The sequence below is a fragment of the Nycticebus coucang genome, chromosome 1, assembly GCF_027406575.1.
Source record: "Nycticebus coucang isolate mNycCou1 chromosome 1, mNycCou1.pri, whole genome shotgun sequence".
NCBI classification, from domain to species: Eukaryota; Metazoa; Chordata; class Mammalia; order Primates; family Lorisidae; genus Nycticebus; species Nycticebus coucang.
Genome location: NC_069780.1, coordinates 20,396,508 through 20,411,455, shown reverse-complemented (window position 1 = coordinate 20,411,455; position 14,948 = coordinate 20,396,508). Strand labels below are relative to the sequence as shown.

At 35.8% G+C, this 14,948-nt stretch overlaps 1 protein-coding gene and 1 non-coding gene across 2 annotated transcripts in view; both read right to left on the bottom strand.

The window, feature by feature from the left end:
* LOC128597582 (serine-rich coiled-coil domain-containing protein 1-like) overlaps positions 1–14,948 on the bottom strand; it is a 239,029-nt gene that overhangs the window by 166,672 nt on the left and 57,409 nt on the right. The window lies entirely within an intron of this gene.
* On the bottom strand, positions 4,383–4,488 carry LOC128592393 (U6 spliceosomal RNA). Its single transcript, XR_008381857.1, has one exon. It is a non-coding gene; the product is annotated as a U6 spliceosomal RNA (small nuclear RNA).

The following is a 14,948-nucleotide window of genomic DNA, read 5'->3' as shown; positions in this document are numbered from 1 at the left end:
AACCTCTTACCCTGCCTGTCCTATTTATTAATGGTTTGATAGGTATATATTGGGCATCCCATTAGTTCTTCACTGTTTTAGTGAAATATTCAGAAAGCATAATCCTTTCAACTTACCTATTAGTCTGCTGAATTAGAAAGTTTGAACTTGAGCAAGTTTCAAAGTATTTACTGCTTATCTCCAATCTATTTATATGCTACAGTAATAGAATGAATACATATGTGGGAAAAAACATTGAAAGCCACTCTCAAACAACTAAAATACTAATATATTTGAAAGTCTGTTTATCAGAAATGCAAAGTTATCTACACTTGCCTCTAACACTGAACTATGGACATGAGCTGGTGGAAGTAGAGTACACTAATGTATGTCCTATAGATATTATTTGTCATTTGTCACCTATATTGTGGATCCTGAGTTAACTTTGTAAGCTAGAAGGCTACTTTTGTGACATTAAGAGCAATACTAATGGCCATTTCTATGTCTTTGTACAATCTCTATTCTTAAAAAAGATCGAAGAATGCACATCAGAGGAAAAACTCAGAGTTAATGGTAACAGTTGAGAAAATTAAACTTCATAATTTGGTGCCTTTAAACTTAGCCCAGGTTCACAACTTTATGATAAATATCTTCAAAATTTTGGGGAAATGCAATGAATAATAGAAAATAATTAATCCTTTGACATAGGACAGGTAACCACAGATTAATAACCTAAATTATGGATCTTCTGTACTAGAAAAAGAAAGATCTAATAAAATATTGAAAGGTATTAACTCAGCAACTTCTGTTAAAAATCTTTCTAGACTAAAGATGATAATGAACTCTTCATAGAATATTACACAGTTACGAGTATGTTAGATGAAATCATTCATGCTCTCTTCTTTGGGGGCAACGTTTTGGGTTACTTAAATTATTAAAGCTTAAAAATATGGTATGTATTTCCCATAAAAAGGTTTTATAAACTTAAGTTAAAATATTTATTGTTTTATACCTCAAATAAATTGATGCCAACCTTGAATTCAAAATCAAAGAAAATGTGCTCATGTATATTATCTCAAGTGAGGTTAGTAACATAAACCTAAGTATAATTATTGAAAGACTATTTTGCAGGGCTGCGCCTGTGGCTCAGTTGGTAAGGCGCCGGCCCCATATACCAAGGGTGGCGGGTTCAAACCTGGCCCCCGGCTGAACTGCAACCAAAAAATAGCTAGGCATTGTGGCGGGCGCCTGTAGTCCCAGCTGCTTGGGAGGCTGAGGCAAGAGAATCGCTTAAGCCCAGGAGTTGGAGGTTGCTGTGAGCTGTGTGATGCCATGACACTCTACCGAGGGCGATAAAGTGAGACTCTGTCTCTACAAAAAAGAAGAAAGAAAGAAAGAAAGACTGTTTTGCAGTGAACTGAGTAGTATTCAACCTGTCTGTAATATTATTCAGTTCTTTTAAGTTCTTATAATAATATATAATTACCAAAAAGGTCATGTTGTATCCTGGAATCCAGGGAATTAAATTTTGTCAATATTCTACCAAAATGCACTTAGACATGAAGGAGACTGTAAAGTATAATCAATACGATAGACTAAGGAGCCCAAACTAAGGGCTACAGTTAGAACCTCTTTGTGACACTCGATCTTCATCTAAATTGATATAAAGGCCAAACTAAAAAATCCAGTTATCCCTAAATTAAAGGGGAAAAAGAATTGTTTCTTACCTAAAAACAAAGTGCTCCTGCCATATAAAGGAATGTAGCAGTAAGAGTTTGATCCGGGAATACTGATGTGCATATATCTAAATGAATCTATTTAATAGGATCATGAACTCCTTTAATCTAAATGAATGATGCAAATATATTTTAAGAATTGTCCTCCACAATCTCATTCTAATTGGGGATATTTTTTGAGCCCTAACTATCTGTCAGACACAGCTATGTGCTATTTTTATATAGTTTTACTTAATGAAGGATGGATAGAAAGGAATGGGGGGAAAGAGAGGACACTTTCCCCAAGCAGCTGCCTCTTCCTGCTTGATTCGTACCTTGACAAATCACTGTAGTTACTGAATCAGCTGTTTCACCAGTTTGTTTCCTTAGTTATTTTTGGCATTTTCATATTTTATGACTTCTCTGCCTCAGATGTTTTGTCATTCTCTTGCACACACAGTCACACACACACACACATCTATATCGTATGCTTCAAACAATCTAGATTACTTCTGTTTCTAATTCAATTAGATAAAAAATAGATTGGGAGTAAGTCACCCTGCTAGGGGTAAAATACAGGTCCAATCTTCAGTGATTTTATAAACTCTGAACTCAGTAGAATTATGCTAGAAATACAGGGGTCTAGCAGAGAATATTTTACTTAACTTTGGCTTCTTAGAGGAAATGACCCACACATAAAATTGTAGGAAATGTAGAAGCATATCTTGTGCAAAATAACAAAAGAAAAAGTGTGTTATTTTATTTTGTGTAAAATGCACCCTCATGTTTTGGCCCAAACTTTCAGGAAAATGCCTCTGGACAAAGTGGCTGTCTGTTGGCTGGGAGAGATCCATCTGGTGAAGGGGTAAATCTGCAGATTACACTGCCCTCCAACAGCCACCCGCTCTGGGAAGGCTGCTCCTTCCTTCTCTCCCAGGAGCCCTCCCTTGCCACCACATCAGGCCAACACGGCCATGCCAGTGACTGGTGGGGCTGGGGCTTCTGAGGCTGCTCAGCCATGGTCAGCCAGCGGGGTCCCCAGGGCCTCCACGGTGATCCCAGTCTCCTCTGCACAGCCAGACCTCAGCCCTCGGCCCTTGCACAGCCTCCTTTGCTCATAGTACTCAGCAGAAGCTGCTCTGGTCTGCTCCCACCAGATACCAGATTCTCTGGGACTGGACCCCTGTGTTCTTGGCAGGCCCAGGCAGGAGGCCCACCAGGCTCCCCCATTCCCGAGCCATGCTACCTATGTAAAGGTACACCTTTTTTCCCCCCTCAAAAATGTGGGCAAAAAAGTGCCCATTATATGCAGCAAAATACAGTATATGAAGCTAATGAAAATCTCTTGGGAATCTAAGGCAAAAATCCACGATGGATATGATTAAAAGTCTGAAACAAAATTTGGATTTTTTTTTTTTAATGATGAGGATAGCAAGCTCTTTCAGGAGTACACACTGTATTCACAGAGTGGTGTATGTACATAACTAAAGACAACATAAGGCAAAATTAAATACGAGTTATAGCAGAGGAAGAACACGGCAAAGCAATGAATTCGGATTGTCAAAGGGAAATGGGATGAGTTTTTATTACTGGCATTTTCACAAAGACAGTTACATTTCAGCTGAGTTGTGGAGAATCTGGCAGATTTTACCTATAAAAAGAAAAAAAGAGGAGGAGGAGGAAAATGTATTCTTGGCTCTTTGTGCCAGTCTGGAATTTCTATTCTAGACCCTATCTCCCTCTACAAGCTCTCTGTGGGCAATCACACAAACTCAGATAGCCTTGGCTCCAATAACTCTTACAACCAGGATTCCTGCAGTAAGAAAGCGCAAGATAATGAGGGCTTTAAGTAATACACGTTTTTCTCTCGTATATATATAAACTAGTAAGTCTTCAAGCACCTGGTCTCAAACATACTGTTTCATTTCTTTTTTCCATTTTGCTTTGTAAAAGTGCATTCCTTGTCTTATTGTTTAAGACAATACTCGCCACACTTGTTTGCACTTGCCTAATATTATGGAGAAAAGAACAAAAAGTAAAAGGCAAATGACCCAGACCATGAATAACTTATGTGAGCTTTCACCCCAACCCTCCACTCACATGGCCATACTTGGCCTCAAGGTCATCATCATGCTGAGGGTTTTAGGTACAGCTACAATATCTACTGTTACAGAAAAACGAAGAGTCATTTCTGGAAAATAAGTACAGTCTCCTGTAATTCCCAAGATCTTTTTCTGAACCTCCAGTCTAGAATTTTTAAGCCATTCAACCTCTCTGACCTTATCTAGATTATTTCATTGCAGCCACTTCTGGCCCCTGCTGTTTCTCAAATATGTCCCTCCCACCTCACGGCCTTCATTGTTTTCTTTCCTTGCCTGAAATTCCCTTTCCCCAGGTATCCTTACGACGCTCTCAATTTCTTGAGATATCTGCTCAGAGAGATTTTCCCTAATCGGGATTGTAAAATAGCCCTAAATCCCCTGCTTTATTTTACTTTGCATATTTTCTAACCAACTTCCACAGTGTATACATTCATGTCATTGTTCTCTACATCTCATGACTACACTATAAGGTCCGCAGATGAAGGAACTTAGTCTAGCGTGGTACTTGGCTCATAATTAGGGGTTAAATGTATATTTTTTTAAATAATGCATGAGCAACCAGTGATCTTCTCAAGCTTTTATTTATCAAAATATGGAATGCTTCAAAATTTGTGCATCATCCTTGCGCTGGGGCCATGCTAATCTTCTCTGTATTGTTCCAATTTTAGTACATGTGCTGCCGAAGCAAGCACACAACTGGTGATCGTCATAGAAAAAACACTCCTGCTATCCCATGCATATCTCATAATTAAACTAGTGTTCTCATAAAAAATCCCTCTAACATTTTAAAATTATTCTTCTCCTCTAATAAGTCCTTCAGTCTCTCACATTCAATGGAAACATGTTGACTACTTCATCTCCAGCACACTCTACACCTTTTCATGTCTCAATTCTTGTCGATTCAGTCTCCACAATATGTTTTGATCTCCCTCACGCTCATTCCTTTTAATTGCTATTATGTCGGTTAAGATTCTAATCATCTCTCCCCTCAGCAATAGACTTTGTCTGTCTAAAACAATTAATTTAATTGAATTAAGACATTTCTAGCTGATGTTATCTTCTCTAATCTCTCATGCTTCCAATCCATCTTTTTGTCTTGCTCCTGATATTTCCTTCCCAAAGAAAAATTCACCCCATTTTACCTTTAGATCATAAAAGAGATCAAACTTCCTTAAACTTTTGAAATTTAATGAATGTCTTAATATATGTCTCTGTGAAGTTAAAGACCGAGAACAATATAAGAAATGTCCTACTTAAGCTCATTAAATGTACATATCGGATATGTGTTTCCCTTCTGGTATTGCTAGACTATCAGTAAAGGCCATACACTCCCTTCTCTGTGAGATTTGGTCTTATCTGTCCAGCCTTTGCTCTTCAAGACTTTAAGCACCAGCCACTTTTGTTGATGAAAGCAAAAGCATTTCATCAACTCCAAGCTTAACTTTTTATCTTAAATTAATTCACATAGCCACACTATTTTAATCAGTCTTCCTGGCATATTTAAAATACCCAGCTCTTATATAACCTTTTTTATAAGATGTTATTTTATTTATTTACTGTGTGTGTGTTGCAGAGCCCATTTATTTCAGAGAGAGAGACAAGAGAGAGTGCGAGCAAGCTTCTGCATAGTCACAGAAGGGGACCCAAGGGAGGGTTCCCTCTTATAAAGCCTTAAATATTAACATTCTCTTTCACCCTCCCTTCCTCCCTGCCTTCTTTCCTTTTCTCCCTTTCTAGTAACTGAATTAGAAGAAGGCTAGTTTCTGAATCAGTTATTGTGGTCATGACTCTCTCATGAGCTGAGCCTGCGTTATCGTGCCTATTCCTAGAAATGGATGGAAAGACAGGGGAAGAGATGGGTGTCTTGCTAGGAAGGTGACTTCATATATAAAAATTTCAGATGTCTATTCATTTACTAAACCTGAATAGATGTCTGACATACCCATTTTTTTCTTGCAAAGGTGTATATCCTATTTTTTCTACTTAAAGTTTTATCTCTGCACCATTTCATTAGTATCCCCACTACATAAAGTAGTGAGTAACACTTAATCAAAGCTATCTTAAACTCTATTTAGTCTAAATAATTTTAAGCAGATCATTCTTCACATTATTTTGTACACATTTGTTCAACTATTTGTCAGAACAAATACAGAAGGACAAAATGGCAGTAGGCTCATTTTTGCAGATTCAGGGTACAGATTGTGTTTGTCACTCACTGACTGCATAGCATAGTCAATTGCAAAACTCAGGATTTCTAAATACTCTTTCAATTTCAGATCTCCAGCACTATGGTGCCGTTATATGATTAATTATAATGAATGTTATTTTTCCTTAGAAAAAACATGGATTGAGGAGATGCATGAGTTTGAGTCTCAGTCCTGGAACTTTCTAATGTTGTAACCTTAGGGGAGTTACTTAACTATTTTAATTTTAATATCTTTATCTGTACAACAAGCATCAAATGGGCACCCACCTTAATGTTTGGAGAAGTAAAAGAAATGAGCCAAGTCATACTTGACCATTACTGTCACATCGACGGTGTTCCTGCAAGGATTTCTGCCAGCACTAAAGTTTCACCACCACGGTTAATACTATTATGAGTACTACTTTTGTGAATGATTATTGCCTGACATAGGTACATACCAGTAATCAGCATTCCATGATTTCCTCATGCAAAATCAAATTATTTTGGCCTGTGTTTCAGTCTATTAAAGCAAGATCGCTCAACCTTTATCAATATACTGATCTCTCTTTACACCTTCCTCAAACAAATTATGAGACCTGGGATACTGACTGCTTTCGATTTTGTTGTCTATTATTAATAAGAAGCAATGTCTCACAAGATACTTTGAATTTATCTTTAAAATAAAGAACCCAAAGAAAACTATTCTGAAACATATGTTCATACAATTTCAATAAGTAGCAGCCTTGCCACCATAAAGTTTCAGCCACTATTTTCACATTAGACATTGAGTACTTCCTTCACGTTCACTGTCCTGCCTGGAATACGGTTCCACGGGCTCTCCACGTTCATTGACTCTTCTCCCCATTCCTGTCTCCGTTAGAAGAACTTCCTGACTTACAAGCCATGTCTACGCCTACATATTTGGTACGCCATCATCGTTACTTTTTCTATCCTTTTTGAAGGAAAGCGTTATTTTTTCTAGTATACGGAGTGTAGATACTTGTTTGTCGTTATTATTGCCCTGTTTTCTCAGTCTATTAGGGCTGCTATAGCAAACTAATGGAAGACAAGGTAACTTAAATAGGTAATAACTTTCTCACAGTTCTGGACCCTGGGAAATCTAAATCAAGACACTGCCACATGTGGTGTCAGTAAGGGCTCTGTTCTTTGCAGATCGTATCTTGTCTGTGTCCTTCTATGGAGGAAGGAGCAACTAACCTTTCTCAGGACTCTTTTATAAGATCACTAATCCAATTTTGAGAGTGGAGACTTCAAGACCAGTTTACCTCCTAAAAGCCCCACCTCTTAGTATTATTACATTAGAGATTAGGTTTCAACATATGAATTTTTTTTGGAAACACAAACATTCAGACCATTGTAGCTGATTATTCTAATTCTACGTGGCAGTTTCCCAAACTTTAGTCTTACATCTATCACCTTCAAATGCATATCATTGTACTACCTGCTGTTTACTTTTACCTGTCTTAAACTCAAACTTTAATTTACATGTATTTGAAGAGGAAATTTAATTTTACTACCATAAATGCAAAATCTGGATCAATTTCTATGAATACGCTATAATTATAAAAAGTAAATACCACAAAAACCTACCAGTTTTTTTTTTCCCAGTGGTAAGGCAGGATTTATTAGACAGAAAGGAATACAGAATGAGTAAAAAGCACCGGAGCTTCTGGCAAAGAGAAAGACCCAAGTTGGAAATCTCCTAAAAACATACCAATATTATTAAATCTTAGATGGATAGTACTGCCTGATAGAAAGCTTAGTCTAGTGTGTCTATCTCTTTGTTAGAGTAGGAAATTCAATGTGTTAAGGTGGTAAAGACCTATCATCACCATACCAAAACTTTATCAGAAGAAATAATGGACCAAAAGATCAATCAGAAGAAATGATGGGTACTGTTACAGGAATTTACGTTCTCCTATACATTTGAATTTCTTTAAATTTAGAGCACCTGCAATAATCTTTGGCCTAATCCACATTAACGATAACACACTTGGGACATCATTGCATATCAATTATTTAGTTTGACCTCCAAAAAGCACATACTAGAAAATGGTAATCATTGTCTATCTGGTTTATTTTTGCTGTCTTGCTCTGAGGTTTTTCTGATTTGTATTAGTTTTCTGAGCAAAGGGAATATATTTAGCTAAAGCAGAAAAAGGGAAATTTTATTTCAGGTTCATGAGACAAGTTTTCTATCATAGAATTAAATACAATTTAAGTTTTAAAAAAATATTGAGCACATAGTATGTTTCAAGGGTTGTTCTGGGTACTGAAATAGAGGATAAAGAACTTTTCATTAGATGTTAGGCAAAAGAGAAAAAAAGTGTTAATCTATTCATTATTTGTGTTGTTACCAGCAAGTAAGCAATAGTAAATATTTTACTAATGTAAATGTATAAAATGTGTATAAATTGAATATCACACCAATTTTAGCTAACTCATAAGTTAGTTATTAGTTAGTATTTTTACTGAATTTTGCTGGCTTCCTATGACTCGAATGTCATTACTTGCTTGCATATAAAAATATAGTAAATTTTAAATTTTTTGCTTAGATAAAGAAGTAGTGAATTAACCATGATGTTTAAAATGACAACATAAATATTTCTAAGGAAAAGGAGGAATCCTGTAATTCTCTGCACGTAAATAAAATAAAACAAGTGAAAAGACAGATGTATTTTTCAGTAGGGAAAAAAGTGTCTAGGGCAGCGGTTCTCAACCTATGGGTCACGACCCATACAAACTTTTTTAAAGGTCCGTGGCATTAGGAAGGTTGAGAACCACTAGTCCAGGGAAAGTCTACATAACTATACCTGGTAATAGGCATCCAGCCTAAATGTAACTGAAACATTTTGGAAGACAGTATGAAATCATTTTTAATGTTATTTGGGGTTTTTTTTGTTTTTATTTGTGGAGACAGAGTCTCACTTTATGGCCCTCGGTAGAGTGCCGTGGCATCACACAGCTCACAGCAACCTCCAACTCCTGGGCTTAAGCGATTCTCTTGCCTCAGCCTCCCGAGTAGCTGGGACTACAGGCGCCCGCCACAACGCCCAGCTATTTTTTGGTTGCAGTTCAGCCTGGGCCAGGTTTGAACCCGCCACCCTGGGTATATGGGGCCGGTGCCTTACTGACTAAGCCACAGGCGCCGCCCTAATGTTATTTGTATAACACTCCACATGTGACAATAGATTCCTTGGAATTTCTTGCTTGGATGTTAGGAAGTATAGACCTGAGATACCGGTGCAAACTGAGACCCTGAAATAACTTACCTTTTGTTTCATTTTATCTTTAGGGGTGAAAATATGGGTAACTTGATATGCCACAAGTAAAAGAAACAAAACTTAGTATCTATTTGATTATATGGGGGGGGATAATCTGAAAAACTTCAACATGTTTAGGGCGGCGCCTGAGGCTCAAAGGGGTAGGGCGCCGGCCCCATATACCAGAGGTGGCAGGTTCAAATCCAGCCCCGGCCAAAAACTGCCAAAAAATAAAAAATAAAATAAAAATAAAAACTTAAACAAGTTCAACACTTTAGAAAACATAGTACCTCAATCCTTACATGTTGGTGCCTTTTCAACATACTCCACACACTTTATAGAGTGTAAGTAATAGTGTCTCTAGCTGTAAGTCAGGTAATTTGGGTTTAAATTCCAGCTCTGCCACTGACCTAACGGGAGGACCTCTTCAACTTAGTAAAACTCTCTGGGTTTTAATTTCCTCACCTAGAAATGAGTAAGATAATATTAAATATCTTACAATGTTGCTGTGAAAATTAAAAACGTCAATACCCATGAAGTATTAGGGTGGTACTTGACTCGGGGTCAGCCTCATAAGTTTTAGTTACGTCTGCTACATTTTTCTATGTTATTATTTTTCTCTGACTGCAGTAATAATCTTTTCATATTAAACATTTTTAAATCTTCATATTTAATATATATTTTACATTTAATTTCCCCACAGTGGCTTAAGTTTAATACCATGTATCATTATTTTTAAAATGAAAATACCATTTGCCTATTTTTCCTTCTTTTACAGCTTAAGATCTTGCTAGTCTTTTCCTCCATTTTAAATTGTAATACTTCTCCTTATAAATATCTGCAATACCTAAAAATATGAAGTTTAAAATTTTACTTAATGTTTCTCTTTCACAAAAGAAATTACTTACATAGAGATTTAGATTTTAGAGACCTCTGTATATAATGTGAATCAATATAGACTTAAGAGCCACTTTTAAAGTTTTAGTGTTCATTACAATTTGACTCTGTTTCCTTTTTGTGGTGTTGTTTTTATTTTGATTTATTTATTTATTTATTGTTCCCACTGTTTTGCCTGAGCTAGAGCGCCCTGACGGTGTCAGCCTTGCTCACAGCAACCTCAAATTCCTGGTTTCAGGTCTTCCTCCTGTTTCAGCCTTCTGCCACAACGCCTGGCAAATGTGATTCTATTTTCTCTCTCTTACTCAAGCTGGTCTGTGAACTCTTGAGCTCAAGGGATCCACCTGCTTTGGCCTCCCAGAGTGCCAGGATTATAGGTGGGCCTGATTCTGATTCTTATGTGACCTTACGCAAGCTACTTACTCTATGATCTAATTACTCATCTATAAATTGGGACACCCTTACAGACCCTGAAAAGGTATAGTGAGCACCAAATAAGACATTGTATAGGGAACTCGGGATAGTGTCTATTAGATTTCTATAGTTCAATAAATACTGGATAATTTATTAATGAGAATAACAAAAATGGATATATTAATAAAACTTATGATATTTTATTTTCCTGGAAATCCATCTTACGTATCTTTAGATAAATTAACCTAGGAAATTTCTTAGAGTTTGGATTTTCTGCAAACTAATTTTCATGTAGTAAAACAGGGTTACCGGGTATATCATGTTTAATTGCATCCTTTCCTATAATTCTCTGCCATTTCCTACTGATATGAATGATGGTGATTAATGTAGAATACAAAATTATTAAAAATAATTTGATTAAGACACACAATGTAAAAGTCTATAATATCTAAGTAAAGGAAATGTACTTGCCAGCTATAGCATCATTTTTTTCTAGATGCACATCCTAAACATTTGAGTGTATATTTGATTGTATTCACTCCTTTTGTCCTCTAAAAACCCATTAAAATTACTTTTAACATTAATTTCAGTTAGTTATAATCTGAAACTAATAATTAGAACTTTTTGAAAATCAAAGCTTTCTATAGTTCCAAGCATATCACCCCATATTGTTTTATTCAATCCATAGTTCAGAAGAGCAAAATCACTAAATGAATCAGTGCATTTTTGTTTTCCATTCTCTGTGGTGCCCTTTTATATCTTTCAATTATAAAGAGAAAATTATGAAAATAAAAGAAATACCCAACTCACCACAGAAAGCAATGATCTGAAAACAAAGTCAAAGGACTGAAATCATTTTAATAAGCTTTCTAAAGGTTGAGTGTAAAATAGCAGAAGACAGCAACTGAAATCATGGCTTAGCCCTCTGAGAGCTGGGCAGCAAATTCACCATGCTACACCACCAGTCGTTTAATGTTATCATTTAAATGGAAAGACTTAACATGGGTTTCAATTATGTCCATTATGCTCAGGAGACCAACTTTTGAAACTAGGCCAATAGATCCTGAGTAACTGATAAAAGCTAAATGGCTTTTTCAAAAATATTAATTTTATAGTATGAAACCCAGGCAGAAGTACTTAAGAAAATTTATACAGATAAGGCTCTATTTCAATAAGTTCCTCCAATGTCATATTTTTGTATCTACTGTGAATTGACACAGAAAATCCTGTGCAGATAATGGAAAAATAACTTAGAATCACAAAAAGAGATACAAATCAACAATGAAACACATATATACACTGCACATCCTTCATTAAATTAGGACACCAAAATAAGTTATAATTATTAATAATCCATTATTAAAATATCCTAGAACACAGCATGTGTAAATTCACAATTTACCAAATTAAAGTATTTTAATTATGAGGGTTTTTTTCAGATTCATAACATGAAAAAATTTTCTCCCATTCCGAAGGCTGTTTGCTTTGTTTGCGGTCTGATAAGTAGACTCTACAGAGAATTCAATTTAAACAATAAGAAAAAAGCAAACAACCCCATTTCTTTGTGAGCAAACTTGAACAAACTTCTCTGAAGAGGACAGATGAATGGTCAACAAACATATGAAAAAATGCTCATCATCTTTAATCATCAGAGAAATGTAAATCAAAACCACTTTAAGATATCACCTAACTCTAGTAATATTAGCCCACATCACAGAGTCCCAAAACTGCAGCCCCTGGTGTAGATATGGAAAGAATAGAATGGTGGGATTGAAAACTAATGCAACCTTTATGGAAAGAAGTATGGAGAATCCTCAAAGATTTAAAATTTGTTCTTCCCTTTGATCCTGCAATTTCATTACTAAGTATCTACCAGGAAGAACAAAAATCATTTTGCCACAGAGACATTTGCACCAGAATGTTTATTGCTGCTCACTTCATAATTGCCAAGTTGCAGGAGCAATCCACACAACCACCAACCCATGAGGATCCACAAATTGTGGTATATGATAAAAAGATGGAGAGTTTACATCTTTTATGTTTACCTAGGTGGAGTTGAAACACATTCTTCTTAGTAAAGTATCTCAAGAATAGAAAAATAAATATCCAATCTACTCAATACTAATACAAACCAATATATAAACAATTCCTCACATGAATAATAAAACACAAATACAGTCTAGTATGGGTGCAGGGGGACGGGGGGATGAATGGCAGAAGGCAAAGGGCATTTGTCTGGATCTCACCTACTGTACACAATGCCAATGCATGATGGATACCACGCCCCCGGGGGGGGGGGCTCTTTTACAACTGGAATTGTACCTTGGAAGTGAGAGCAATGTATCTAAAAATTTGTACCCTCATATTAATTTGAAATAAAAAATAAATAAAAATAATTTAAGATAGAATTTTTCTCTTTCATATGAATACATATGTATCAGATACTAATAAGTATTTATCACTTAAAAAAATACACCAGCCAAAGTAATATACTCATACATATTCTTCTTGAAGGCTACAAAACTGGTTTTTGTCAACTAGCCTCTAATTCTCTTCATGAAACCATTTGAGGTTCTTTCTTGGGGAAAACATTGTTCTTCACATTCAATTTAATGCAATTAATGGAATTCATTGACACCTAATTGAGGACTATTTTCTTGGCCACAGTGATTGATTCATTGATGTATGCATCAGTTTTCTTTATCTGCAGTTTATCTGTGAACACTATTTCAGGTACTCACAGTGCAGTACACTAAGATATTTTGAAAGAAAGAGAGAAAGAGAGTGACAGAGAAAGCATATACCATATAACATTTACTACAGAATATTCTCATAATTGTTCAATTCTATCGTTAGTTACGATTAATCTCTTACTGCACCTAATCTATAAACTAAACTTTATATAGGTATGAGTGTATAGTGAAAACTATAGTATGAAGAGAGTTGGGTCCTATATGTGCTTTCTCTGTCACTCTCTTTCTCTCTCTCTTTCAAAATCCATCTCCTGCAGAGAAGGGGAAACTACTATATTTTCCCCGCCAAAAAGAAAAGTACACCAGGAGTCTTCAGTGAAATATTTTGGGAAAGAAGAAACTGGTATTGACCTTTTGATTGAAATGTGAGAGGAGGTACCGGCTGCAACTGTGGCTGTCATTGTTAACCATGCAAAGCTCGAGACGAAGTCAAATAAAGCAGAGAGTGGCACTAGGCTATGAAGAGATGTCAAAAATTGAGTGTTCAGTTTATTTTTAAATCAAACTGCCTGGGGTCAGGTCTGCTCCAAAAATTAACTCTGATTAAGCAATATCGGATTAGATTTTATTCACTTACAAAATAAGAGTGATTCAAAACCAAAGATTCATAAATAACCAAAAATAAAATATATACATAAGAATCTTTTAATTAATGTATTCATTAATTTAATATAATTTTATTGCATATCCATAAAGTGTCTGTCAATATGGAAAGGGCTAAAAGAAGACTTAGAGTCTATCCTTTTATAACATGTAAATTGCTTAATTTGTTTAAAATTAACTTTGATGATATCCTTGCAAAAGTATTTTGTTCTTTGCAGGAGCTATCAGAAGAGCAGATCTTTTGGTGAAATTTCCATGTTTAAAAAAAATGGAATCTATTCTTGATGAGGTTTTTTTTTTGAGACAAGGTCTCACTCTGTTGCCCAGGCTAGACTAGAGATGTTGTCATAGCCCACTACAACCTCAAACTACTGGGTTCAAGCAATCCTCCTGCCTTAGCCTCCCAAGTAGCTGGGACTACAGGTGTGCACAAACATATCTGTTTTTTTTTTTTTTGCAGATATGGAGTCTCCTATGTCTTGAACTCCTAGCCTCAATTGATACCCCAACTTGGCCTCCCAAAATTCTTAATTATTTTCTTTCATTTAAATGTTCCCTCTCTAGTACATCAAGACTTTTATTAAACAAAGATATACTTACTTGAAATAATTTGAAACTTCCTGTAGCCAAATTATTTTAGCTTTGAGATAGACTTCTGTATTCCAGACTATTGATAGGAGTCAAGTAGATAAATGCTGCTGCAACCAATCTGGCCCTGTTTGATGGGCCAAAATCACATGAAATGTCACCTGTCCAAAGTATCTCATTACATAAAAACCTATAAAAATACTTACATTATAATCTTAATAATAAGTTAATGCAATCCTTTTGTAAATGACTGACCTTAACCTTAGATAAACTCCTTAACCTGAAGGTATAAGAAGAAAAGTCTGGTAGATAAAGCATGAGTTCTGGAGTAGTACCTGGATTTGATTTCTAACCCTAAGCATTATAAGTTGTTGACTTTGTCAAATTCCTTACCCTTTTACCAATCCAGGTCCCTCATTTATAAAGCA